Source organism: Gadus chalcogrammus, chromosome 12 (assembly GCF_026213295.1).
Source record: "Gadus chalcogrammus isolate NIFS_2021 chromosome 12, NIFS_Gcha_1.0, whole genome shotgun sequence".
Taxonomy (NCBI): domain Eukaryota; kingdom Metazoa; phylum Chordata; class Actinopteri; order Gadiformes; family Gadidae; genus Gadus; species Gadus chalcogrammus.
The window spans coordinates 8245981-8270658 of record NC_079423.1 but is presented as its reverse complement, the minus strand read 5'-3'; the positions used below and the strand labels follow the sequence as shown (position 1 = coordinate 8270658).

The 24678-nt window shown below is 44.3% G+C and overlaps 38 non-coding genes across 38 annotated transcripts; all 38 read right to left on the bottom strand.

Moving 5' to 3' along the window:
- Window positions 1-205: 205 nt before the first annotated feature.
- On the bottom strand, window positions 206-324 carry LOC130400070 (5S ribosomal RNA). The gene has a single exon (XR_008902554.1). It is a non-coding gene; the product is annotated as a 5S ribosomal RNA (ribosomal RNA).
- Window positions 325-969: 645 nt separating this feature from the next.
- On the bottom strand, window positions 970-1089 carry LOC130395187 (5S ribosomal RNA). Its single transcript, XR_008898272.1, has one exon. It is a non-coding gene; the product is annotated as a 5S ribosomal RNA (ribosomal RNA).
- A 529-nt stretch (window positions 1090-1618) lies between these two features.
- LOC130400957 (5S ribosomal RNA) lies at window positions 1619-1737 on the bottom strand. The gene has a single exon (XR_008903423.1). It is a non-coding gene; the product is annotated as a 5S ribosomal RNA (ribosomal RNA).
- Window positions 1738-2254: 517 nt separating this feature from the next.
- Window positions 2255-2373, bottom strand: LOC130394698 (5S ribosomal RNA). The gene has a single exon (XR_008897831.1). It is a non-coding gene; the product is annotated as a 5S ribosomal RNA (ribosomal RNA).
- Window positions 2374-2901: 528 nt separating this feature from the next.
- LOC130394258 (5S ribosomal RNA) lies at window positions 2902-3020 on the bottom strand. Its single transcript, XR_008897435.1, has one exon. It is a non-coding gene; the product is annotated as a 5S ribosomal RNA (ribosomal RNA).
- A 519-nt stretch (window positions 3021-3539) lies between these two features.
- On the bottom strand, window positions 3540-3658 carry LOC130394350 (5S ribosomal RNA). The gene has a single exon (XR_008897517.1). It is a non-coding gene; the product is annotated as a 5S ribosomal RNA (ribosomal RNA).
- A 518-nt stretch (window positions 3659-4176) lies between these two features.
- Window positions 4177-4295, bottom strand: LOC130399714 (5S ribosomal RNA). Its single transcript, XR_008902215.1, has one exon. It is a non-coding gene; the product is annotated as a 5S ribosomal RNA (ribosomal RNA).
- A 519-nt stretch (window positions 4296-4814) lies between these two features.
- On the bottom strand, window positions 4815-4933 carry LOC130400532 (5S ribosomal RNA). The gene has a single exon (XR_008903014.1). It is a non-coding gene; the product is annotated as a 5S ribosomal RNA (ribosomal RNA).
- A 519-nt stretch (window positions 4934-5452) lies between these two features.
- Window positions 5453-5571, bottom strand: LOC130399713 (5S ribosomal RNA). Its single transcript, XR_008902214.1, has one exon. It is a non-coding gene; the product is annotated as a 5S ribosomal RNA (ribosomal RNA).
- Window positions 5572-6090: 519 nt separating this feature from the next.
- LOC130397255 (5S ribosomal RNA) lies at window positions 6091-6209 on the bottom strand. Its single transcript, XR_008899852.1, has one exon. It is a non-coding gene; the product is annotated as a 5S ribosomal RNA (ribosomal RNA).
- A 519-nt stretch (window positions 6210-6728) lies between these two features.
- Window positions 6729-6847, bottom strand: LOC130400180 (5S ribosomal RNA). The gene has a single exon (XR_008902658.1). It is a non-coding gene; the product is annotated as a 5S ribosomal RNA (ribosomal RNA).
- Window positions 6848-7376: 529 nt separating this feature from the next.
- Window positions 7377-7495, bottom strand: LOC130400716 (5S ribosomal RNA). The gene has a single exon (XR_008903192.1). It is a non-coding gene; the product is annotated as a 5S ribosomal RNA (ribosomal RNA).
- Window positions 7496-8024: 529 nt separating this feature from the next.
- Window positions 8025-8143, bottom strand: LOC130397254 (5S ribosomal RNA). The gene has a single exon (XR_008899851.1). It is a non-coding gene; the product is annotated as a 5S ribosomal RNA (ribosomal RNA).
- A 519-nt stretch (window positions 8144-8662) lies between these two features.
- LOC130399712 (5S ribosomal RNA) lies at window positions 8663-8781 on the bottom strand. The gene has a single exon (XR_008902213.1). It is a non-coding gene; the product is annotated as a 5S ribosomal RNA (ribosomal RNA).
- A 519-nt stretch (window positions 8782-9300) lies between these two features.
- LOC130397252 (5S ribosomal RNA) lies at window positions 9301-9419 on the bottom strand. Its single transcript, XR_008899849.1, has one exon. It is a non-coding gene; the product is annotated as a 5S ribosomal RNA (ribosomal RNA).
- Window positions 9420-9939: 520 nt separating this feature from the next.
- LOC130397251 (5S ribosomal RNA) lies at window positions 9940-10058 on the bottom strand. The gene has a single exon (XR_008899848.1). It is a non-coding gene; the product is annotated as a 5S ribosomal RNA (ribosomal RNA).
- Window positions 10059-10579: 521 nt separating this feature from the next.
- On the bottom strand, window positions 10580-10698 carry LOC130397250 (5S ribosomal RNA). The gene has a single exon (XR_008899847.1). It is a non-coding gene; the product is annotated as a 5S ribosomal RNA (ribosomal RNA).
- Window positions 10699-11227: 529 nt separating this feature from the next.
- Window positions 11228-11346, bottom strand: LOC130397249 (5S ribosomal RNA). The gene has a single exon (XR_008899846.1). It is a non-coding gene; the product is annotated as a 5S ribosomal RNA (ribosomal RNA).
- A 519-nt stretch (window positions 11347-11865) lies between these two features.
- On the bottom strand, window positions 11866-11984 carry LOC130397248 (5S ribosomal RNA). Its single transcript, XR_008899845.1, has one exon. It is a non-coding gene; the product is annotated as a 5S ribosomal RNA (ribosomal RNA).
- Window positions 11985-12503: 519 nt separating this feature from the next.
- On the bottom strand, window positions 12504-12622 carry LOC130397247 (5S ribosomal RNA). The gene has a single exon (XR_008899844.1). It is a non-coding gene; the product is annotated as a 5S ribosomal RNA (ribosomal RNA).
- Window positions 12623-13141: 519 nt separating this feature from the next.
- LOC130397245 (5S ribosomal RNA) lies at window positions 13142-13260 on the bottom strand. The gene has a single exon (XR_008899843.1). It is a non-coding gene; the product is annotated as a 5S ribosomal RNA (ribosomal RNA).
- A 529-nt stretch (window positions 13261-13789) lies between these two features.
- Window positions 13790-13908, bottom strand: LOC130397244 (5S ribosomal RNA). Its single transcript, XR_008899842.1, has one exon. It is a non-coding gene; the product is annotated as a 5S ribosomal RNA (ribosomal RNA).
- Window positions 13909-14437: 529 nt separating this feature from the next.
- Window positions 14438-14556, bottom strand: LOC130397243 (5S ribosomal RNA). The gene has a single exon (XR_008899841.1). It is a non-coding gene; the product is annotated as a 5S ribosomal RNA (ribosomal RNA).
- A 529-nt stretch (window positions 14557-15085) lies between these two features.
- On the bottom strand, window positions 15086-15204 carry LOC130397242 (5S ribosomal RNA). The gene has a single exon (XR_008899840.1). It is a non-coding gene; the product is annotated as a 5S ribosomal RNA (ribosomal RNA).
- A 519-nt stretch (window positions 15205-15723) lies between these two features.
- On the bottom strand, window positions 15724-15842 carry LOC130397240 (5S ribosomal RNA). Its single transcript, XR_008899838.1, has one exon. It is a non-coding gene; the product is annotated as a 5S ribosomal RNA (ribosomal RNA).
- Window positions 15843-16371: 529 nt separating this feature from the next.
- On the bottom strand, window positions 16372-16490 carry LOC130397239 (5S ribosomal RNA). The gene has a single exon (XR_008899837.1). It is a non-coding gene; the product is annotated as a 5S ribosomal RNA (ribosomal RNA).
- Window positions 16491-17019: 529 nt separating this feature from the next.
- LOC130397238 (5S ribosomal RNA) lies at window positions 17020-17138 on the bottom strand. The gene has a single exon (XR_008899836.1). It is a non-coding gene; the product is annotated as a 5S ribosomal RNA (ribosomal RNA).
- A 529-nt stretch (window positions 17139-17667) lies between these two features.
- LOC130397237 (5S ribosomal RNA) lies at window positions 17668-17786 on the bottom strand. Its single transcript, XR_008899835.1, has one exon. It is a non-coding gene; the product is annotated as a 5S ribosomal RNA (ribosomal RNA).
- Window positions 17787-18315: 529 nt separating this feature from the next.
- Window positions 18316-18434, bottom strand: LOC130397236 (5S ribosomal RNA). The gene has a single exon (XR_008899834.1). It is a non-coding gene; the product is annotated as a 5S ribosomal RNA (ribosomal RNA).
- Window positions 18435-18962: 528 nt separating this feature from the next.
- LOC130397235 (5S ribosomal RNA) lies at window positions 18963-19081 on the bottom strand. Its single transcript, XR_008899833.1, has one exon. It is a non-coding gene; the product is annotated as a 5S ribosomal RNA (ribosomal RNA).
- Window positions 19082-19610: 529 nt separating this feature from the next.
- On the bottom strand, window positions 19611-19729 carry LOC130397234 (5S ribosomal RNA). Its single transcript, XR_008899832.1, has one exon. It is a non-coding gene; the product is annotated as a 5S ribosomal RNA (ribosomal RNA).
- A 529-nt stretch (window positions 19730-20258) lies between these two features.
- Window positions 20259-20377, bottom strand: LOC130397233 (5S ribosomal RNA). The gene has a single exon (XR_008899831.1). It is a non-coding gene; the product is annotated as a 5S ribosomal RNA (ribosomal RNA).
- Window positions 20378-20896: 519 nt separating this feature from the next.
- LOC130397232 (5S ribosomal RNA) lies at window positions 20897-21015 on the bottom strand. Its single transcript, XR_008899830.1, has one exon. It is a non-coding gene; the product is annotated as a 5S ribosomal RNA (ribosomal RNA).
- A 519-nt stretch (window positions 21016-21534) lies between these two features.
- On the bottom strand, window positions 21535-21653 carry LOC130397231 (5S ribosomal RNA). The gene has a single exon (XR_008899829.1). It is a non-coding gene; the product is annotated as a 5S ribosomal RNA (ribosomal RNA).
- A 529-nt stretch (window positions 21654-22182) lies between these two features.
- On the bottom strand, window positions 22183-22301 carry LOC130397229 (5S ribosomal RNA). The gene has a single exon (XR_008899827.1). It is a non-coding gene; the product is annotated as a 5S ribosomal RNA (ribosomal RNA).
- A 529-nt stretch (window positions 22302-22830) lies between these two features.
- On the bottom strand, window positions 22831-22949 carry LOC130397228 (5S ribosomal RNA). Its single transcript, XR_008899826.1, has one exon. It is a non-coding gene; the product is annotated as a 5S ribosomal RNA (ribosomal RNA).
- Window positions 22950-23476: 527 nt separating this feature from the next.
- LOC130397227 (5S ribosomal RNA) lies at window positions 23477-23595 on the bottom strand. Its single transcript, XR_008899825.1, has one exon. It is a non-coding gene; the product is annotated as a 5S ribosomal RNA (ribosomal RNA).
- Window positions 23596-24124: 529 nt separating this feature from the next.
- Window positions 24125-24243, bottom strand: LOC130397226 (5S ribosomal RNA). Its single transcript, XR_008899824.1, has one exon. It is a non-coding gene; the product is annotated as a 5S ribosomal RNA (ribosomal RNA).
- Window positions 24244-24678: the final 435 nt, after the last annotated feature.

Here is a 24678-nt window from a genome sequence, read left to right as displayed (position 1 = left end):
AAAGTTTAAGAAATGTACAACTGTCGGTTCAGCTCTCTGGTGCTCCCTGCTGGCAGTATCACTATACTGTCCTCATGTTTCACAAAAATAGTTTTGAGAGACGTTGTCAGTTTTTGTATGTTGCTTAAATCCTCCAAAGCGGTTGGCAGTAAACATCAGGTCACGGTACGCCACGGAGTCAATGAGCTCGAGTTGAAAAAGAAAAAGCTAACAGCACCTGGTATTCCCAGGCGGTCTCCCATCCAAGTACTAACCAGGCCCGACCCTGCTTAGCTTCCGAGATCAGACGAGATCGGGCGTGTTCAGGGTGGTATGGCCGTAAGCAATTAGTGCAGGCGCAAAACCAGGTTTTATACAGTAGCACATAAGGAGTGAGAAAGCTGCTGAGGCTCGACGTTACACTCTTACAAAAACAATCATTAGTTAGATATAAACGGCAGTAATTGATTCAGTAGGACTCCTTATCCATGTAAACCATCATTGTGACATCTGAATTCATTAATTATCTGAAATACACTGCGTGTGCGTGTGATGTTAAATGTTTGAACCAAGGTTAACGGTTAAAGTGTCAGAGAATGGGTGGTGATTTTTTGACGTCCTCCCATGATCTGAAGTGAGCGTGCGTGTTTGTGTTGGTGAAAGTTTAAGAAATGTACAACTGTCGGTTCAGCTCTCTGGTGCTCCCTGCTGGAAGTATCACTATACTGTCCTCATGTTTCACAAAAATAGTTTTGAGAGACGTTGTCAGTTTTTGTATGTTGCTTAAATCCTCCAAAGCGGTTGGCAGTAAACATCAGGTCACGGTACGCCACGGAGTCAATGAGCTCGAGTTGAAAAAGAAAAAGCTTACAGCACCTGGTATTCCCAGGCGGTCTCCCATCCAAGTACTAACCAGGCCCGACCCTGCTTAGCTTCCGAGATCAGACGACATCGAGCGTGTTTTTTTTTTCTTTTGGTGACACCCGTCACTACTTGCAGCAACCTGGGCTTCAGAGGAGGTCTCCCATCCAAGTACTAACCAGGCCCTACCCTGCTTAGCTTCCGAGATCTGACGAGATCGGGCGTGTTCAGGGTGGTATGGCCGTAAGCAACTAGTGCAGGCGCAAAACCAGGTTTTATACAGTAGCACATAAGGAGTGAGAAAGCTGCTGAGGCTCGACGTTACACTCTTACAAAAACAATCATTAGTTAGATATAAACGGCAATAATTGATTCAGTAAGACTCCTTATCCATGTAAACGATCATTGTGACATCTGAATTCATTAATTATCTGAAATACACTGCGTGTGCGTGTGATGTTAAATGTTTGAACCAAGGTTAACGGTTAAAGTGTCAGAGAATGGGTGGTGATTTTTTGACGTCCTCCCATGATCTGAAGTGAGCGTGCGTGTTTGTGTTGGTGAAAGTTTAAGAAATGTACAACTGTCGGTTCAGCTCTCTGGTGCTCCCTGCTGGCAGTATCACTATACTGTCCTCATGTTTCACAAAAATAGTTTTGAGAGACGTTGTCAGTTTTTGTATGTTGCTTAAATCCTCCAAAGCGGTTGGCAGTAAACATCAGGTCACGGTACGCCACGATAGGCCACGGAGTCAATGAGCTCGAGTTGAAAAAGAAAAAGCTTACAGCACCTGGTATTCCCAGGCGGTCTCCCATACAAGTACTAAGCAGGCCCGACCCTGCTTAGCTTCCGAGATCAAACGAGATCGGGTGTGTTCAGGGTGGTATGGCCGTAAGCAAATAGTGCAGGCGCACAACCAGGTTTTATACAGTAGCACATAAGGAGTGAGAAAGCTGCTGAGGCTCGACGTTACACTTTTACAAAAACAATCATTAGTTAGATATAAACGGCAGTAATTGATTCAGTAGGACTCCTTATCCATGTAAACGATCATTGTGACATCTGAATTCATTAATTATCGGAAATGCACTGCGTGTGCGTGTGATGTTAAATGTTTGAACCAAGGTTAACGGTTAAAGTGTCAGAGAATGGTTGGTGATTTTTTGACGTCCTCCCATGATGTGAAGTGAGCGTGCGTGTTTGTGTTGGTGAAAGTTTAAGAAATGTACAACTGTCGGTTCAGCTCTCTGGTGCTCCCTGCTGGCAGTATCACTATACTGTCCTCATGTTTCACAAAAATAGTTTTGAGACGTTGTCAGTTTTTGTATGTTGCTTAAATCCTCCAAAGCGGTTGGCAGTAAACATCAGGTCACGGTACGCCACGGAGTCAATGAGCTCGAGTTGAAAAAGAAAAAGCTTACAGCACCTGGTATTCCCAGGCTGTCTCCCATCCAAGTACTAACCAGGCCCGACCCTGCTTAGCTTCCGAGATCAGACGAGATCGGGCGTGTTCAGGGTGGTACGGCCGTAAGCAATTAGTGCAGGCGCAAAACCAGGTTTTATACAGTAGCACATAAGGAGTGAGAAAGCTGCTGAGGCTTGACGTTACACTTTTACAAAAACAATCATTAGTTAGATATAAACGGCAGTAATTGATTCAGTAGGACTCCTTATCCATGTAACGATCATTGTGACATCTGAATTCATTAATTATCTGAAATACACTGCGTGTGCGTGTGATGTTAAATGTTTGAACCAAGGTTAACGGTTAAAGTGTCAGAGAATGGGTGGTGATTTTTTGATGTCCTCCCATGATCTGAAGTGAGCGTGCGTGTTTGCGTTGGTGAAAGTTTAAGAAATGTACAACTGTCGGTTCAGCTCTCTGGTGCTCCCTGCTGGCAGTATCACTATACTGTCCTCATGTTTCACAAAAATAGTTTTGGAAGACGTTGTCAGTTTTTGTATGTTGCTTAAATCCTCCAAAGCGGTTGGCAGTAAACATCAGGTCACGGTACGCCACGGTAGGCCACGGAGTCAATGAGCTCGAGTTGAAAAAGAAAAAGCTTACAGCACCTGGTATTCCCAGGCGGTCTCCCATCCAAGTACTAACCAGGCCCGACCCTGCTTAGCTTCCGAGTTCAGACGAGATCGGGCGTGTTCAGGGTTGTATGGCCGTAGGCAATTAGTGAAGGCGCAAAACCAGGATTTATACAGTAGCACATAAGGAGTGAGAAAGCTGCTGAGGCTCGACGTTACACTTTTACAAAAACAATCATTAGTTAGATATAAACGGCAGTAATCGATTCAGTAGTACTCCGTATCCATGTAAACGATCATTGTGACATCTGAATTCATTAATTATCTGAAATACACTGCGTGTGCGTGTGATGTTAAATGTTTGAACCAAGGTTAACGGTTAAAGTGTCAGAGAATGGGTGGTGATTTTTTGACGTCCTCCCATGATCTGAAGTGAGCGTGCGTGTTTGTGTTGGTGAAAGTTTAAGAAATGTACAACTGTCGGTTCAGCTCTCTGGTGCTCCCTGCTGGCAGTATCACTATACTGTCCTCATGTTTCACAAAAACAGTTTTGAGAGACGTTGTCAGTTTTTGTATGTTGCTTAAATCCTCCAAAGCGGTTGGCAGTAAACATCAGGTCACGGTACGCCACGGAGTCAATGAGCTCGAGTTGAAAAAGAAAAAGCTTACAGCACCTGGTATTCCCAGGCGGTCTCCCATCCAAGTACTAACCATGCCCGACCCTGCTTAGCTTCCGAAATCAGACGAGATCGGGCGTGTTCAGGGTGGTATGGCCGTAAGCAACAAGTGCAGGCGCAAAACCAGGTTTTATACAGTAGCACATAAGGAGTGATAAAGCTGCTGAGGCTCGACGTTACACTCTTACAAAAACAATCATTAGTTAGATATAAACGGCAGTAATTGATTCAGTAGGACTCCTATCCATGTAAACGATCATTGTGACATCTGAATTCATTAATTATCTGAAATACACTGCGTGTGCGTGTGATGTTAAATGTTTGAACCAAGGTTAACGGTTAAAGTGTCAGAGAATGGGTGGTGATTTTTTGACGTCCTCCCATGATCTGAAGTGAGCGTGCGTGTTTGTGTTGGTGAAAGTTTAAGAAATGTACAACTGTCGGTTCAGCTCTCTGGTGCTCCCTGCTGGCAGTATCACTATACTGTCCTCATGTTTCACAAAAATAGTTTTGAGAGACGTTGTCAGTTTTTGTATGTTGCTTAAATCCTCCAAAGCGGTTGGCAGTAAACATCAGGTCACGGTACGCCACGGAGTCAATGAGCTCGAGTTGAAAAAGAAAAAGCTTACAGCACCTGGTATTCCCAGGCGGTCTCCCATCCAAGTACTAACCAGGCCCGACCCTGCTTAGCTTCCGAGTTCAGACGAGATCGGGCGTGTTCAGGGTAGTATGGCCGTAAGCAAATAGTGCAGGCGCAAAACCAGGTTTTATACAGTAGCACATAAGGAGTGAGAAAGCTGCTGAGGCTCGACGTTACACTTTTACAAAAACAATCATTAGTTAGATATAAACGGCAGTAATTGATTCAGTAGGACTCCTTATCCATGTAAACGATCATTATGACATCTGAATTCATTAATTATCTGAAATACACTGCGTGTGCGTGTGATGTTAAATGTTTGAACCAAGGTTAACGGTTAAAGTGTCAGAGAATGGGTGGGGATTTTTTGACGTCCTCCCATGATCTGAAGTGAGCGTGCGTGTTTGTGTTGGTGAAAGTTTAAGAAATGTACAACTGTCGGTTCAGCTCTCTGGTGCTCCCTGCTGGCAGTATCACTATACTGTCCTCACGTTTCACAAAAATAGTTTTGAGAGACGTTGTCAGTTTTTGTATGTTGCTTAAATCCTCCAAAGCTGTTGGCAGTAAACATCAGGTCACGGTACGCCACGGAGTCAATGAGCTCGAGTTGAAAAAGAAAAAGCTTACAGCACCTGGTATTCCCAGGCGGTCTCCCATCCAAGTACTAACCAGGCCCGACCCTGCTTAGTTTCCGAGATCAGACGAGATCGGGCGTGTTCAGGGTGGTATGGCCGTAAGCAATTAGTGCAGGCGCAAAACCAGGTTTTATACAGTAGCACATAAGGAGTGAGAAAGCTGCTGAGGCTCGACGTTACTCTCTTACAAAAACAATCATTAGTTAGATATAAACGGCAGTAATTGATTCAGTAGAACTCCTTATCCATGTAAACGATCATTGTGACATCTGAATACATTAATTATCTGAAATACACTGCGTGTGCGTGTGATGTTAAATGTTTGAACCAAGGTTAACGGTTAAAGTGTCAGAGAATGGGTGGTGATTTTTTGACGTCCTCCCATGATCTGAAGTGAGCGTGCGTGTTTGTGTTGGTGAAAGTTTAAGAAATGTACAACTGTCGGTTCAGCTCTCTGGTGCTCCCTGCTGGCAGTATCACTATACTGTCCTCATGTTTCACAAAAATAGTTTTGAGAGACGTTGTCAGTTTTTGTATGTTGCTTAAATCCTCCAAAGCGGTTGGCAGTAAACATCAGGTCACGGTACGCCACGGAGTCAATGAGCTCGAGTTGAAAAAGAAAAAGCTTACAGCACCTGGTATTCCCAGGCGGTCTCCCATCCAAGTACTAACCAGGCCCGACCCTGCTTAGCTTCCGAGTTCAGACGAGATCGGGCGTGTTCAGGGTAGTATGGCCGTAAGCAAATAGTGCAGGCGCAAAACCAGGTTTTATACAGTAGCACATAAGGAGTGAGAAAGCTGCTGAGGCTCGACGTTACACTTTTACAAAAACAATCATTAGTTAGATATAAACGGCAGTAATTGATTCAGTAGGACTCCTTATCCATGTAAACGATCATTAGGACATCTGAATTCATTAATTATCTGAAATACACTGCGTGTGCGTGTGATGTTAAATGTTTGAACCAAGGTTAACGGTTAAAGTGTCAGAGAATGGGTGGTGATTTTTTGACGTCCTCCCATGATCTGAAGTGAGCGTGCGTGTTTGTGTTGGTGAAAGTTTAAGAAATGTACAACTGTCGGTTCAGCTCTCTGGTGCTCCCTGCTGGCAGTATCACTATACTGTCCTCATGTTTCACAAAAACAGTTTTGAGAGACGTTGTCAGTTTTTGTATGTTGCTTAAATCCTCCAAAGCGGTTGGCAGTAAACATCAGGTCACGGTACGCCACGGAGTCAATGAGCTCGAGTTGAAAAAGAAAAAGCTTACAGCACCTGGTATTCCCAGGCGGTCTCCCATCCAAGTACTAACCAGGCCCGACCCTGCTTAGCTTCCGAGATCAGACGAGATCGGGCGTGTTCAGGGTGGTATGGCCGTAAGCAATTAGTGCAGGCGCAAAACCAGGTTTTATACAGTAGCACATAAGGAGTGAGAAAGCTGCTGAGGCTCGACGTTACACTCTTACAAAAACAATCATTAGTTAGATATAAACGGCAGTAATTGATTCAGTAGGACTCCTTATCCATGTAAACGATCATTGTGACATCTGAATTCATTAATTATCTGAAATACACTGCGTGTGCGTGTGATGTTAAATGTTTGAACCAAGGTTAACGGTTAAAGTGTCAGAGAATGGGTGGTGATTTTTTGACGTCCTCCCATGATCTGAAGTGAGCGTGCGTGTTTGTGTTGGTGAAAGTTTAAGAAATGTACAACTGTCGGTTCAGCTCTCTGGTGCTCCCTGCTGGCAGTATCACTATACTGTCCTCATGTTTCACAAAAATAGTTTTGAGAGACGTTGTCAGTTTTTGTATGTTGCTTAAATCCTCCAAAGCGGTTGGCAGTAAACATCAGGTCACGGTACGCCACGGAGTCAATGAGCTCGAGTTGAAAAAGAAAAAGCTTACAGCACCTGGTATTCCCAGGCGGTCTCCCATCCAAGTACTAACCAGGCCCGACCCTGCTTAGCTTCCGAGATCAGACGAGATCGGGAGTGTTCAGGGTGGTATGGCCGTAATCAATTAGTGCAGGCGCAAAACCAGGTTTTATACAGTAGCACATAAGGAGTGAGAAAGCTGCTGAGGCTCGACGTTACACTTTTACAAAAACAATCATTAGTTAGATATAAACGGCAGTAATTGATTCAGTAGGACTCCTTATCCATGTAAAGGATCATTGTGACATCTGAATTCATTAATTATCTGAAATACACTGCGTGTGCGTGTGATGTTAAATGTTTGAACCAAGGTTAACGGTTAAAGTGTCAGAGAATGGGTGGTGATTTTTTGACGTCCTCCCATGATCTGAAGTGAGCGTGCGTGTTTGTGTTGGTGAAAGTTTAAGAAATGTACAACTGTCGGTTCAGCTCTCTGGTGCTCCCTGCTGGCAGTATCACTATACTGTCCTCATGTTTCACAAAAATAGTTTTGAGAGACGTTGTCAGTTTTTGTATGTTGCTTAAATCCTCCAAAGCGGTTGGCAGTAAACATCAGGTCACGGTACGCCACGCAAGGCCACGGAGGCAATGAGCTCGAGTTGAAAAAGAAAAAGCTTACAGCACCTGGTATTCCCAGGCGGTCTCCCAGCCAAGTACTAACCAGGCCCGACCCTGCTTAGCTTCCGAGATCAGACGAGATCGGGCGTGTTCAGGGTGGTATAGCCGTAAACAAATAGTGTAGGCGCAAAACCAGGTTTTATACAGTAGCACATAAGGAGTGAGAAAGCTGCTGAGGCTCGACGTTACACTCTTACAAAAACAATCATTAGTTAGATATAAACGGCAGTAATTGATTCAGTAGGACTCCTTATCCATGTAAACGATCATTGTGACATCTGAATTCATTAATTATCTGAAATACACTGCGTGTGCGTGTGATGTTAAATGTTTGAACCAAGGTTAACGGTTAAAGTGTCAGAGAATGGGTGGTGATTTTTTGACGTCCTCCCATGATCTGAAGTGAGCGTGCGTGTTTGTGTTGGTGAAAGTTTAAGAAATGTACAACTGTCGGTTCAGCTCTCTGGTGCTCCCTGCTGGCAGTATCACTATACTGTCCTCATGTTTCACAAAAATAGTTTTGAGAGACGTTGTCAGTTTTTGTATGTTGCTTAAATCCTCCAAAGCGGTTGGCAGTAAACATCAGGTCACGGTACGCCACGGTAGGCCACGGAGTCAATGAGCTCGAGTTGAAAAAGAAAAAGCTTACAGCACCTGGTATTCCCAGGCGGTCTCCCATCCAAGTACTAACCAGGCCCGACCCTGCTTAGCTTCCGAGATCAGACGAGATCGGGCGTGTTCAGGGTGGTATGGCCGTAAGCAATTAGTGCAGGCGCAAAACCAGGTTTTATACAGTAGCACATAAGGAGTGAGAAAGCTGCTGAGGCTCGACGTTACACTCTTACAAAAACAATCATTAGTTAGATATAAACGGCAGTAATTGATTCAGTAAGACTCCTTATCCATGTAAACGATCATTGTGACATCTGAATTCATTAATTATCTGAAATACACTGCGTGTGCGTGTGATGTTAAATGTTTGAACCAAGGTTAACGGTTAAAGTGTCAGAGAATGGGTGGTGATTTTTTGACGTCCTCCCATGATCTGAAGTGAGCGTGCGTGTTTGTGTTGGTGAAAGTTTAAGAAATGTACAACTGTCGGTTCAGCTCTCTGGTGCTCCCTGCTGGCAGTATCACTATACTGTCCTCATGTTTCACAAAAATAGTTTTGAGAGACGTTGTCAGTTTTTGTATGTTGCTTAAATCCTCCAAAGCGGTTGGCAGTAAACATCAGGTCACGGTACGCCACGGAGTCAATGAGCTCGAGTTGAAAAAGAAAAAGCTTACAGCACCTGGTATTCCCAGGCGGTCTCCCATCCAAGTACTAACCAGGCCCGACCCTGCTTAGCTTCCGAGTTCAGACGAGATCGGGCGTGTTCAGGGTAGTATGGCCGTAAGCAAATAGTGCAGGCGCAAAACCAGGTTTTATACAGTAGCACATAAGGAGTGAGAAAGCTGCTGAGGCTCGACGTTACACTTTTACAAAAACAATCATTAGTTAGATATAAACGGCAGTAATTGATTCAGTAGGACTCCTTATCCATGTAAACGATCATTGTGACATCTGAATTCATTAATTATCTGAAATACACTGCGTGTGCGTGTGATGTTAAATGTTTGAACCAAGGTTAACGGTTAAAGTGTCAGAGAATGGGTGAGGATTTTTTGACGTCCTCCCATGATCTGAAGTGAGCGTGCGTGTTTGTGTTGGTGAAAGTTTAAGAAATGTACAACTGTCGGTTCAGCTCTCTGGTGCTCCCTGCTGGCAGTATCACTATACTGTCCTCATGTTTCACAAAAATAGTTTTGAGAGACGTTGTCAGTTTTTGTATGTTGCTTAAATCCTCCAAAGCGGTTGGCAGTAAACATCAGGTCACGGTACGCCACGGAGTCAATGAGCTCGAGTTGAAAAAGAAAAAGCTTACAGCACCTGGTATTCCCAGGCGGTCTCCCATCCAAGTACTAACCAGGCCCGACCCTGCTTAGCTTCCGAGATCAGACGAGATCGGGCGTGTTCAGGGTGGTATGGCCGTAAGCAATTAGTGCAGGCGCAAAACCAGGTTTTATACAGTAGCACATAAGGAGTGAGAAAGCTGCTGAGGCTCGACGTTACACTCTTACAAAAACAATCATTAGTTAGATATAAACGGCAGTAATTGATTCAGTAGGACTCCTTATCCATGTAAACCGATCATTGTGACATCTGAATTCATTAATTATCTGAAATACACTGCGTGTGCGTGTGATGTTAAATGTTTGAACCAAGGTTAACGGTTAAAGTGTCAGAGAATGGGTGGTGATTTTTTGACGTCCTCCCATGATCTGAAGTGAGCGTGCGTGTTTGTGTTGGTGAAAGTTTAAGAAATGTACAACTGTCGGTTCAGCTCTCTGGTGCTCCCTGCTGGCAGTATCACTATACTGTCCTCATGTTTCACAAAAATAGTTTTGAGAGACGTTGTCAGTTTTTGTATGTTGCTTAAATCCTCCAAAGCGGTTGGCAGTAAACATCAGGTCACGGTACGCCACGGAGTCAATGAGCTCGAGTTGAAAAAGAAAAAGCTTACAGCACCTGGTATTCCCAGGCGGTCTCCCATCCAAGTACTAACCAGGCCCGACCCTGCTTAGCTTCCGAGATCAGACGAGATCGGGCGTGTTCAGGGTGGTATGGCCGTAAGCAATTAGTGCAGGCGCAAAACCAGGTTTTATACAGTAGCACATAAGGAGTGAGAAAGCTGCTGAGGCTCGACGTTACACTTTTACAAAAACAATCATTAGTTAGATATAAACGGCAGTAATTGATTCAGTAGGACTCCTTATCCATGTAAACGATCATTGTGACATCTGAATTCATTAATTATCTGAAATACACTGCGTGTGCGTGTGATGTTAAATGTTTGAACCAAGGTTAACGGTTAAAGTGTCAGAGAATGGGTGGTGATTTTTTGACGTCCTCCCATGATCTGAAGTGAGCGTGCGTGTTTGTGTTGGTGAAAGTTTAAGAAATGTACAACTGTCGGTTCAGCTCTCTGGTGCTCCCTGCTGGCAGTATCACTATACTGTCCTCATGTTTCACAAAAATAGTTTTGAGAGACGTTGTCAGTTTTTGTATGTTGCTTAAATCCTCCAAAGCGGTTGGCAGTAAACATCAGGTCACGGTACGCCACGCAGAGTCAATGAGCTCGAGTTGAAAAAGAAAAAGCTTACAGCACCTGGTATTCCCAGGCGGTCTCCCATCCAAGTACTAACCAGGCCCGACCCTGCTTAGCTTCCGAGATCAGACGAGATCGGGCGTGTTCAGGGTGGTATGGCCGTAAGCAAATAGTGCAGGCGCAAAACCAGGTTTTATACAGTAGCACATAAGGAGTGAGAAAGCTGCTGAGGCTCGACGTTACACTCTTACAAAAACAATCATTAGTTAGATATAAACGGCAGTAATTGATTCAGTAGGACTCCTTATCCATGTAAACGATCATTGTGACATCTGAATTCATTAATTATCTGAAATACACTGCGTGTGCGTGTGATGTTAAATGTTTGAACCAAGGTTAACGGTTAAAGTGTCAGAGAATGGGTGGTGATTTTTTGACGTCCTCCCATGATCTGAAGTGAGCGTGCGTGTTTGTGTTGGTGAAAGTTTAAGAAATGTACAACTGTCGGTTCAGCTCTCTGGTGCTCCCTGCTGGCAGTATCACTATACTGTCCTCATGTTTCACAAAAATAGTTTTGAGAGACGTTGTCAGTTTTTGTATGTTGCTTAAATCCTCCAAAGCGGTTGGCAGTAAACATCAGGTCACGGTACGCCACGGTAGGCCACGGAGTCAATGAGCTCGAGTTGAAAAAGAAAAAGCTTACAGCACCTGGTATTCCCAGGCGGTCTCCCATCCAAGTACTAACCAGGCCCGACCCTGCTTAGCTTCCGAGATCAGACGAGATCGGGCGTGTTCAGGGTGGTATGGCCGTAAGCAATTAGTGCAGGCGCAAAACCAGGTTTTATACAGTAGCACATAAGGAGTGAGAAAGCTGCTGAGGCTCGACGTTACACTCTTACAAAAACAATCATTAGTTAGATATAAACGGCAGTAATTGATTCAGTAGGACTCCTTATCCATGTAAACGATCATTGTGACATCTGAATTCATTAATTATCTGAAATACACTGCGTGTGCGTGTGATGTTAAATGTTTGAACCAAGGTTAACGGTTAAAGTGTCAGAGAATGGGTGGTGATTTTTTGACGTCCTCCCATGATCTGAAGTGAGCGTGCGTGTTTGTGTTGGTGAAAGTTTAAGAAATGTACAACTGTCGGTTCAGCTCTCTGGTGCTCCCTGCTGGCAGTATCACTATACTGTCCTCATGTTTCACAAAAATAGTTTTGAGAGACGTTGTCAGTTTTTGTATGTTGCTTAAATCCTCCAAAGCGGTTGGCAGTAAACATCAGGTCACGGTACGCCACGGAGTCAATGAGCTCGAGTTGAAAAAGAAAAAGCTTACAGCACCTGGTATTCCCAGGCGGTCTCCCATCCAAGTACTAACCAGGCCCGACCCTGCTTAGCTTCCGAGATCAGACGAGATCGGGCGTGTTCAGGGTGGTATGGCCGTAAGCAATTAGTGCAGGCGCAAAACCAGGTTTTATACAGTAGCACATAAGGAGTGAGAAAGCTGCTGAGGCTCGACGTTACACTTTTACAAAAACAATCATTAGTTAGATATAAACGGCAGTAATTGATTCAGTAGGACTCCTTATCCATGTAAACGATCATTGTGACATCTGAATTCATTAATTATCTGAAATACACTGCGTGTGCGTGTGATGTTAAATGTTTGAACCAAGGTTAACGGTTAAAGTGTCAGAGAATGGGTGGTGATTTTTTGACGTCCTCCCATGATCTGAAGTGAGCGTGCGTGTTTGTGTTGGTGAAAGTTTAAGAAATGTACAACTGTCGGTTCAGCTCTCTGGTGCTCCCTGCTGGCAGTATCACTATACTGTCCTCATGTTTCACAAAAATAGTTTTGAGAGACGTTGTCAGTTTTTGTATGTTGCTTAAATCCTCCAAAGCGGTTGGCAGTAAACATCAGGTCACGGTACGCCACGGAGTCAATGAGCTCGAGTTGAAAAAGAAAAAGCTTACAGCACCTGGTATTCCCAGGCGGTCTCCCATCCAAGTACTAACCAGGCCCGACCCTGCTTAGCTTCCGAGATCAGACGAGATCGGGCGTGTTCAGGGTGGTATGGCCGTAAGCAATTAGTGCAGGCGCAAAACCAGGTTTTATACAGTAGCACATAAGGAGTGAGAAAGCTGCTGAGGCTCGACGTTACACTCTTACAAAAACAATCATTAGTTAGATATAAACGGCAGTAATTGATTCAGTAGGACTCCTTATCCATGTAAACGATCATTGTGACATCTGAATTCATTAATTATCTGAAATACACTGCGTGTGCGTGTGATGTTAAATGTTTGAACCAAGGTTAACGGTTAAAGTGTCAGAGAATGGGTGGTGATTTTTTGACGTCCTCCCATGATCTGAAGTGAGCGTGCGTGTTTGTGTTGGTGAAAGTTTAAGAAATGTACAACTGTCGGTTCAGCTCTCTGGTGCTCCCTGCTGGCAGTATCACTATACTGTCCTCATGTTTCACAAAAATAGTTTTGAGAGACGTTGTCAGTTTTTGTATGTTGCTTAAATCCTCCAAAGCGGTTGGCAGTAAACATCAGGTCACGGTACGCCACGGAGTCAATGAGCTCGAGTTGAAAAAGAAAAAGCTTACAGCACCTGGTATTCCCAGGCGGTCTCCCATCCAAGTACTAACCAGGCCCGACCCTGCTTAGCTTCCGAGATCAGACGAGATCGGGCGTGTTCAGGGTGGTATGGCCGTAAGCAATTAGTGCAGGCGCAAAACCAGGTTTTATACAGTAGCACATAAGGAGTGAGAAAGCTGCTGAGGCTCGACGTTACACTTTTACAAAAACAATCATTAGTTAGATATAAACGGCAGTAATTGATTCAGTAGGACTCCTTATCCATGTAAACGATCATTGTGACATCTGAATTCATTAATTATCTGAAATACACTGCGTGTGCGTGTGATGTTAAATGTTTGAACCAAGGTTAACGGTTAAAGTGTCAGAGAATGGGTGGTGATTTTTTGACGTCCTCCCATGATCTGAAGTGAGCGTGCGTGTTTGTGTTGGTGAAAGTTTAAGAAATGTACAACTGTCGGTTCAGCTCTCTGGTGCTCCCTGCTGGCAGTATCACTATACTGTCCTCATGTTTCACAAAAATAGTTTTGAGAGACGTTGTCAGTTTTTGTATGTTGCTTAAATCCTCCAAAGCGGTTGGCAGTAAACATCAGGTCACGGTACGCCACGGTAGGCCACGGAGGCAATGAGCTCGAGTTGAAAAAGAAAAAGCTTACAGCACCTGGTATTCCCAGGCGGTCTCCCATCCAAGTACTAACCAGGCCCGACCCTGCTTAGCTTCCGAGATCAGACGAGATCGGGCGTGTTCAGGGTGGTATGGCCGTAAGCAATTAGTGCAGGCGCAAAACCAGGTTTTATACAGTAGCACATAAGGAGTGAGAAAGCTGCTGAGGCTCGACGTTACACTCTTACAAAAACAATCATTAGTTAGATATAAACGGCAGTAATTGATTCAGTAGGACTCCTTATCCATGTAAACGATCATTGTGACATCTGAATTCATTAATTATCTGAAATACACTGCGTGTGCGTGTGATGTTAAATGTTTGAACCAAGGTTAACGGTTAAAGTGTCAGAGAATGGGTGGTGATTTTTTGACGTCCTCCCATGATCTGAAGTGAGCGTGCGTGTTTGTGTTGGTGAAAGTTTAAGAAATGTACAACTGTCGGTTCAGCTCTCTGGTGCTCCCTGCTGGCAGTATCACTATACTGTCCTCATGTTTCACAAAAATAGTTTTGAGAGACGTTGTCAGTTTTTGTATGTTGCTTAAATCCTCCAAAGCGGTTGGCAGTAAACATCAGGTCACGGTACGCCACGGTAGGCCACGGAGGCAATGAGCTCGAGTTGAAAAAGAAAAAGCTTACAGCACCTGGTATTCCCAGGCGGTCTCCCATCCAAGTACTAACCAGGCCCGACCCTGCTTAGCTTCCGAGATCAGACGAGATCGGGCGTGTTCAGGGTGGTATGGCCGTAAGCAATTAGTGCAGGCGCAAAACCAGGTTTTATACAGTAGCACATAAGGAGTGAGAAAGCTGCTGAGGCTCGACGTTACACTTTTACAAAAACAATCATTAGTTAGATATAAACGGCAGTAATTGATTCAGTAGGACTCCTTATCCATGTAAACGATCATTGTGACATCTGAATTCATTAATTATCTGAAATACACTGCGTGTGCGTGTGATGTTAAATGTTTGAACCAAGGTTAACGGTTAAAGTGTCAGAGAATGGGTGGTGATTTTTTGACGTCCTCCCATGATCTGAAGTGAGCGTGCGTGTTTGTGTTGGTGAAAGTTTAAGAAATGTACAACTGTCGGTTCAGCTCTCTGGTGCTCCCTGCTGGCAGTATCACTATACTGTCCTCATGTTTCACAAAAATAGTTTTGAGAGACGTTGTCAGTTTTTGTATGTTGCTTAAATCCTCCAAAGCGGTTGGCAGTAAACATCAGGTCACGGTACGCCACGGTAGGCCACGGAGGCAATGAGCTCGAGTTGAAAAAGAAAAAGCTTACAGCACCTGGTATTCCCAGGCGGTCTCCCATCCAAGTACTAACCAGGCCCGACCCTGCTTAGCTTCCGAGATCAGACGAGATCGGGCGTGTTCAGGGTGGTATGGCCGTAAGCAATTAGTGCAGGCGCAAAACCAGGTTTTATACAGTAGCACATAAGGAGTGAGAAAGCTGCTGAGGCTCGACGTTACACTTTTACAAAAACAATCATTAGTTAGATATAAACGGCAGTAATTGATTCAGTAGGACTCCTTATCCATGTAAACGATCATTGTGACATCTGAATTCATTAATTATCTGAAATACACTGCGTGTGCGTGTGATGTTAAATGTTTGAACCAAGGTTAACGGTTAAAGTGTCAGAGAATGGGTGGTGATTTTTTGACGTCCTCCCATGATCTGAAGTGAGCGTGCGTGTTTGTGTTGGTGAAAGTTTAAGAAATGTACAACTGTCGGTTCAGCTCTCTGGTGCTCCCTGCTGGCAGTATCACTATACTGTCCTCATGTTTCACAAAAATAGTTTTGAGAGACGTTGTCAGTTTTTGTATGTTGCTTAAATCCTCCAAAGCGGTTGGCAGTAAACATCAGGTCACGGTACGCCACGGAGTCAATGAGCTCGAGTTGAAAAAGAAAAAGCTTACAGCACCTGGTATTCCCAGGCGGTCTCCCATCCAAGTACTAACCAGGCCCGACCCTGCTTAGCTTCCGAGATCAGACGAGATCGGGCGTGTTCAGGGTGGTATGGCCGTAAGCAATTAGTGCAGGCGCAAAACCAGGTTTTATACAGTAGCACATAAGGAGTGAGAAAGCTGCTGAGGCTCGACGTTACACTTTTACAAAAACAATCATTAGTTAGATATAAACGGCAGTAATTGATTCAGTAGGACTCCTTATCCATGTAAACGATCATTGTGACATCTGAATTCATTAATTATCTGAAATACACTGCGTGTGCGTGTGATGTTAAATGTTTGAACCAAGGTTAACGGTTAAAGTGTCAGAGAATGGGTGGTGATTTTTTGACGTCCTCCCATGATCTGAAGTGAGCGTGCGTGTTTGTGTTGGTGAAAGTTTAAGAAATGTACAACTGTCGGTTCAGCTCTCTGGTGCTCCCTGCTGGCAGTATCACTATACTGTCCTCATGTTTCACAAAAATAGTTTTGAGAGACGTTGTCAGTTTTTGTATGTTGCTTAAATCCTCCAAAGCGGTTGGCAGTAAACATCAGGTCACGGTACGCCACGGTAGGCCACGGAGTCAATGAGCTCGAGTTGAAAAAGAAAAAGCTTACAGCACCTGGTATTCCCAGGCGGTCTCCCATCCAAGTACTAACCAGGCCCGACCCTGCTTAGCTTCCGAGATCAGACGAGATCGGGCGTGTTCAGGGTGGTATGGCCGTAAGCAATTAGTGCAGGCGCAAAACCAGGTTTTATACAGTAGCACATAAGGAGTGAGAAAGCTGCTGAGGCTCGACGTTACACTTTTACAAAAACAATCATTAGTTAGATATAAACGGCAGTAATTGATTCAGTAGGACTCCTTATCCATGTAAACGATCATTGTGACATCTGAATTCATTAATTATCTGAAATACACTGCGTGTGCGTGTGATGTTAAATGTTTGAACCAAGGTTAACGGTTAAAGTGTCAGAGAATGGGTGGTGATTTTTTGACGTCCTCCCATGATCTGAAGTGAGCGTGCGTGTTTGTGTTGGTGAAAGTTTAAGAAATGTACAACTGTCGGTTCAGCTCTCTGGTGCTCCCTGCTGGCAGTATCACTATACTGTCCTCATGTTTCACAAAAATAGTTTTGAGAGACGTTGTCAGTTTTTGTATGTTGCTTAAATCCTCCAAAGCGGTTGGCAGTAAACATCAGGTCACGGTACGCCACGGTAGGCCACGGAGTCAATGAGCTCGAGTTGAAAAAGAAAAAGCTTACAGCACCTGGTATTCCCAGGCGGTCTCCCATCCAAGTACTAACCAGGCCCGACCCTGCTTAGCTTCCGAGATCAGACGAGATCGGGCGTGTTCAGGGTGGTATGGCCGTAAGCAATTAGTGCAGGCGCAAAACCAGGTTTTATACAGTAGCACATAAGGAGTGAGAAAGCTGCTGAGGCTCGACGTTACACTTTTACAAAAACAATCATTAGTTAGATATAAACGGCAGTAATTGATTCAGTAGGACTCCTTATCCATGTAAACGATCATTGTGACATCTGAATTCATTAATTATCTGAAATACACTGCGTGTGCGTGTGATGTTAAATGTTTGAACCAAGGTTAACGGTTAAAGTGTCAGAGAATGGGTGGTGATTTTTTGACGTCCTCCCATGATCTGAAGTGAGCGTGCGTGTTTGTGTTGGTGAAAGTTTAAGAAATGTACAACTGTCGGTTCAGCTCTCTGGTGCTCCCTGCTGGCAGTATCACTATACTGTCCTCATGTTTCACAAAAATAGTTTTGAGAGACGTTGTCAGTTTTTGTATGTTGCTTAAATCCTCCAAAGCGGTTGGCAGTAAACATCAGGTCACGGTACGCCACGGTAGGCCACGGAGTCAATGAGCTCGAGTTGAAAAAGAAAAAGCTTACAGCACCTGGTATTCCCAGGCGGTCTCCCATCCAAGTACTAACCAGGCCCGACCCTGCTTAGCTTCCGAGATCAGACGAGATCGGGCGTGTTCAGGGTGGTATGGCCGTAAGCAATTAGTGCAGGCGCAAAACCAGGTTTTATACAGTAGCACATAAGGAGTGAGAAAGCTGCTGAGGCTCGACGTTACACTTTTACAAAAACAATCATTAGTTAGATATAAACGGCAGTAATTGATTCAGTAGGACTCCTTATCCATGTAAACGATCATTGTGACATCTGAATTCATTAATTATCTGAAATACACTGCGTGTGCGTGTGATGTTAAATGTTTGAACCAAGGTTAACGGTTAAAGTGTCAGAGAATGGGTGGTGATTTTTTGACGTCCTCCCATGATCTGAAGTGAGCGTGCGTGTTTGTGTTGGTGAAAGTTTAAGAAATGTACAACTGTCGGTTCAGCTCTCTGGTGCTCCCTGCTGGCAGTATCACTATACTGTCCTCATGTTTCACAAAAATAGTTTTGAGAGACGTTGTCAGTTTTTGTATGTTGCTTAAATCCTCCAAAGCGGTTGGCAGTAAACATCAGGTCACGGTACGCCACGGTAGGCCACGGAGTCAATGAGCTCGAGTTGAAAAAGAAAAAGCTTACAGCACCTGGTATTCCCAGGCGGTCTCCCATCCAAGTACTAACCAGGCCCGACCCTGCTTAGCTTCCGAGATCAGACGAGATCGGGCGTGTTCAGGGTGGTATGGCCGTAAGCAATTAGTGCAGGCGCAAAACCAGGTTTTATACAGTAGCACATAAGGAGTGAGAAAGCTGCTGAGGCTCGACGTTACACTTTACAAAAACAATCATTAGTTAGATATAAACGGCAGTAATTGATTCAGTAGGACTCCTTATCCATGTAAACGATCATTGTGACATCTGAATTCATTAATTATCTGAAATACACTGCGTGTGCGTGTGATGTTAAATGTTTGAACCAAGGTTAACGGTTAAAGTGTCAGAGAATGGGTGGTGATTTTTTGACGTCCTCCCATGATCTGAAGTGAGCGTGCGTGTTTGTGTTGGTGAAAGTTTAAGAAATGTACAACTGTCGGTTCAGCTCTCTGGTGCTCCCTGCTGGCAGTATCACTATACTGTCCTCATGTTTCACAAAAATAGTTTTGAGAGACGTTGTCAGTTTTTGTATGTTGCTTAAATCCTCCAAAGCGGTTGGCAGTAAACATCAGGTCACGGTACGCCACGGTAGGCCACGGAGTCAATGAGCTCGAGTTGAAAAAGAAAAAGCTTACAGCACCTGGTATTCCCAGGCGGTCTCCCATCCAAGTACTAACCAGGCCCGACCCTGCTTAGCTTCCGAGATCAGACGAGATCGGGCGTGTTCAGGGTGGTATGGCCGTAAGCAATTAGTGCAGGCGCAAAACCAGGTTTTATACAGTAGCACATAAGGAGTGAGAAAGCTGCTGAGGCTCGACGTTACACTCTTACAAAAACAATCATTAGTTAGATATAAACGGCAGTAATTGATTCAGTAGGACTCCTTATCCATGTAAACGATCATTGTGACATCTGAATTCATTAATTATCTGAAATACACTGCGTGTGCGTGTGATGTTAAATGTTTGAACCAAGGTTAACGGTTAAAGTGTCAGAGAATGGGTGGTGATTTTTTGACGTCCTCCCATGATCTGAAGTGAGCGTGCGTGTTTGTGTTGGTGAAAGTTTAAGAAATGTACAACTGTCGGTTCAGCTCTCTGGTGCTCCCTGCTGGCAGTATCACTATACTGTCCTCATGTTTCACAAAAATAGTTTTGAGAGACGTTGTCAGTTTTTGTATGTTGCTTAAATCCTCCAAAGCGGTTGGCAGTAAACATCAGGTCACGGTACGCCACGGTAGGCCACGGAGTCAATGAGCTCGAGTTGAAAAAGAAAAAGCTTACAGCACCTGGTATTCCCAGGCGGTCTCCCATCCAAGTACTAACCAGGCCCGACCCTGCTTAGCTTCCGAGATCAGACGAGATCGGGCGTGTTCAGGGTGGTATGGCCGTAAGCAATTAGTGCAGGCGCAAAACCAGGTTTTATACAGTAGCACATAAGGAGTGAGAAAGCTGCTGAGGCTCGACGTTACACTTTTACAAAAACAATCATTAGTTAGATATAAACGGCAGTAATTGATTCAGTAGGACTCCTTATCCATGTAAACGATCATTGTGACATCTGAATTCATTAATTATCTGAAATACACTGCGTGTGCGTGTGATGTTAAATGTTTGAACCAAGGTTAACGGTTAAAGTGTCAGAGAATGGGTGGTGATTTTTTGACGTCCTCCCATGATCTGAAGTGAGCGTGCGTGTTTGTGTTGGTGAAAGTTTAAGAAATGTACAACTGTCGGTTCAGCTCTCTGGTGCTCCCTGCTGGCAGTATCACTATACTGTCCTCATGTTTCACAAAAATAGTTTTGAGAGACGTTGTCAGTTTTTGTATGTTGCTTAAATCCTCCAAAGCGGTTGGCAGTAAACATCAGGTCACGGTACGCCACGGTAGGCCACGGAGTCAATGAGCTCGAGTTGAAAAAGAAAAAGCTTACAGCACCTGGTATTCCCAGGCGGTCTCCCATCCAAGTACTAACCAGGCCCGACCCTGCTTAGCTTCCGAGATCAGACGAGATCGGGCGTGTTCAGGGTGGTATGGCCGTAAGCAATTAGTGCAGGCGCAAAACCAGGTTTTATACAGTAGCACATAAGGAGTGAGAAAGCTGCTGAGGCTCGACGTTACACTTTTACAAAAACAATCATTAGTTAGATATAAACGGCAGTAATTGATTCAGTAGGACTCCTTATCCATGTAAACGATCATTGTGACATCTGAATTCATTAATTATCTGAAATACACTGCGTGTGCGTGTGATGTTAAATGTTTGAACCAAGGTTAACGGTTAAAGTGTCAGAGAATGGGTGGTGATTTTTTGACGTCCTCCCATGATCTGAAGTGAGCGTGCGTGTTTGTGTTGGTGAAAGTTTAAGAAATGTACAACTGTCGGTTCAGCTCTCTGGTGCTCCCTGCTGGCAGTATCACTATACTGTCCTCATGTTTCACAAAAATAGTTTTGAGAGACGTTGTCAGTTTTTGTATGTTGCTTAAATCCTCCAAAGCGGTTGGCAGTAAACATCAGGTCACGGTACGCCACGGAGTCAATGAGCTCGAGTTGAAAAAGAAAAAGCTTACAGCACCTGGTATTCCCAGGCGGTCTCCCATCCAAGTACTAACCAGGCCCGACCCTGCTTAGCTTCCGAGATCAGACGAGATCGGGCGTGTTCAGGGTGGTATGGCCGTAAGCAATTAGTGCAGGCGCAAAACCAGGTTTTATACAGTAGCACATAAGGAGTGAGAAAGCTGCTGAGGCTCGACGTTACACTCTTACAAAAACAATCATTAGTTAGATATAAACGGCAGTAATTGATTCAGTAGGACTCCTTATCCATGTAAACGATCATTGTGACATCTGAATTCATTAATTATCTGAAATACACTGCGTGTGCGTGTGATGTTAAATGTTTGAACCAAGGTTAACGGTTAAAGTGTCAGAGAATGGGTGGTGATTTTTTGACGTCCTCCCATGATCTGAAGTGAGCGTGCGTGTTTGTGTTGGTGAAAGTTTAAGAAATGTACAACTGTCGGTTCAGCTCTCTGGTGCTCCCTGCTGGCAGTATCACTATACTGTCCTCATGTTTCACAAAAATAGTTTTGAGAGACGTTGTCAGTTTTTGTATGTTGCTTAAATCCTCCAAAGCGGTTGGCAGTAAACATCAGGTCACGGTACGCCACGGAGTCAATGAGCTCGAGTTGAAAAAGAAAAAGCTTACAGCACCTGGTATTCCCAGGCGGTCTCCCATCCAAGTACTAACCAGGCCCGACCCTGCTTAGCTTCCGAGATCAGACGAGATCGGGCGTGTTCAGGGTGGTATGGCCGTAAGCAATTAGTGCAGGCGCAAAACCAGGTTTTATACAGTAGCACATAAGGAGTGAGAAAGCTGCTGAGGCTCGACGTTACACTTTTACAAAAACAATCATTAGTTAGATATAAACGGCAGTAATTGATTCAGTAGGACTCCTTATCCATGTAAACGATCATTGTGACATCTGAATTCATTAATTATCTGAAATACACTGCGTGTGCGTGTGATGTTAAATGTTTGAACCAAGGTTAACGGTTAAAGTGTCAGAGAATGGGTGGTGATTTTTTGACGTCCTCCCATGATCTGAAGTGAGCGTGCGTGTTTGTGTTGGTGAAAGTTTAAGAAATGTACAACTGTCGGTTCAGCTCTCTGGTGCTCCCTGCTGGCAGTATCACTATACTGTCCTCATGTTTCACAAAAATAGTTTTGAGAGACGTTGTCAGTTTTTGTATGTTGCTTAAATCCTCCAAAGCGGTTGGCAGTAAACATCAGGTCACGGTACGCCACGGTAGGCCACGGAGTCAATGAGCTCGAGTTGAAAAAGAAAAAGCTTACAGCACCTGGTATTCCCAGGCGGTCTCCCATCCAAGTACTAACCAGGCCCGACCCTGCTTAGCTTCCGAGATCAGACGAGATCGGGCGTGTTCAGGGTGGTATGGCCGTAAGCAATTAGTGCAGGCGCAAAACCAGGTTTTATACAGTAGCACATAAGGAGTGAGAAAGCTGCTGAGGCTCGACGTTACACTTTTACAAAAACAATCATTAGTTAGATATAAACGGCAGTAATTGATTCAGTAGGACTCCTTATCCATGTAAACGATCATTGTGACATCTGAATTCATTAATTATCTGAAATACACTGCGTGTGCGTGTGATGTTAAATGTTTGAACCAAGGTTAACGGTTAAAGTGTCAGAGAATGGGTGGTGATTTTTTGACGTCCTCCCATGATCTGAAGTGAGCGTGCGTGTTTGTGTTGGTGAAAGTTTAAGAAATGTACAACTGTCGGTTCAGCTCTCTGGTGCTCCCTGCTGGCAGTATCACTATACTGTCCTCATGTTTCACAAAAATAGTTTTGAGAGACGTTGTCAGTTTTTGTATGTTGCTTAAATCCTCCAAAGCGGTTGGCAGTAAACATCAGGTCACGGTACGCCACGGTAGGCCACGGAGTCAATGAGCTCGAGTTGAAAAAGAAAAAGCTTACAGCACCTGGTATTCCCAGGCGGTCTCCCATCCAAGTACTAACCAGGCCCGACCCTGCTTAGCTTCCGAGATCAGACGAGATCGGGCGTGTTCAGGGTGGTATGGCCGTAAGCAATTAGTGCAGGCGCAAAACCAGGTTTTATACAGTAGCACATAAGGAGTGAGAAAGCTGCTGAGGCTCGACGTTACACTTTACAAAAACAATCATTAGTTAGATATAAACGGCAGTAATTGATTCAGTAGGACTCCTTATCCATGTAAACGATCATTGTGACATCTGAATTCATTAATTATCTGAAATACACTGCGTGTGCGTGTGATGTTAAATGTTTGAACCAAGGTTAACGGTTAAAGTGTCAGAGAATGGGTGGTGATTTTTGACGTCCTCCCATGATCTGAAGTGAGCGTGCGTGTTTGTGTTGGTGAAAGTTTAAGAAATGTACAACTGTCGGTTCAGCTCTCTGGTGCTCCCTGCTGGCAGTATCACTATACTGTCCTCATGTTTCACAAAAATAGTTTTGAGAGACGTTGTCAGTTTTTGTATGTTGCTTAAATCCTCCAAAGCGGTTGGCAGTAAACATCAGGTCACGGTACGCCACGGTAGGCCACGGAGTCAATGAGCTCGAGTTGAAAAAGAAAAAGCTTACAGCACCTGGTATTCCCAGGCGGTCTCCCATCCAAGTACTAACCAGGCCCGACCCTGCTTAGCTTCCGAGATCAGACGAGATCGGGCGTGTTCAGGGTGGTATGGCCGTAAGCAATTAGTGCAGGCGCAAAACCAGGTTTTATACAGTAGCACATAAGGAGTGAGAAAGCTGCTGAGGCTCGACGTTACACTTTTACAAAAACAATCATTAGTTAGATATAAACGGCAGTAATTGATTCAGTAGGACTCCTTATCCATGTAAACGATCATTGTGACATCTGAATTCATTAATTATCTGAAATACACTGCGTGTGCGTGTGATGTTAAATGTTTGAACCAAGGTTAACGGTTAAAGTGTCAGAGAATGGGTGGTGATTTTTTGACGTCCTCCCATGATCTGAAGTGAGCGTGCGTGTTTGTGTTGGTGAAAGTTTAAGAAATGTACAACTGTCGGTTCAGCTCTCTGGTGCTCCCTGCTGGCAGTATCACTATACTGTCCTCATGTTTCACAAAAATAGTTTTGAGAGACGTTGTCAGTTTTTGTATGTTGCTTAAATCCTCCAAAGCGGTTGGCAGTAAACATCAGGTCACGGTACGCCACGGTAGGCCACGGAGTCAATGAGCTCGAGTTGAAAAAGAAAAAGCTTACAGCACCTGGTATTCCCAGGCGGTCTCCCATCCAAGTACTAACCAGGCCCGACCCTGCTTAGCTTCCGAGATCAGACGAGATCGGGCGTGTTCAGGGTGGTATGGCCGTAAGCAATTAGTGCAGGCGCAAAACCAGGTTTTATACAGTAGCACATAAGGAGTGAGAAAGCTGCTGAGGCTCGACGTTACACTTTTACAAAAACAATCATTAGTTAGATATAAACGGCAGTAATTGATTCAGTAGGACTCCTTATCCATGTAAACGATCATTGTGACATCTGAATTCATTAATTATCTGAAATACACTGCGTGTGCGTGTGATGTTAAATGTTTGAACCAAGGTTAACGGTTAAAGTGTCAGAGAATGGGTGGTGATTTTTTGACGTCCTCCCATGATCTGAAGTGAGCGTGCGTGTTTGTGTTGGTGAAAGTTTAAGAAATGTACAACTGTCGGTTCAGCTCTCTGGTGCTCCCTGCTGGCAGTATCACTATACTGTCCTCATGTTTCACAAAAATAGTTTTGAGAGACGTTGTCAGTTTTTGTATGT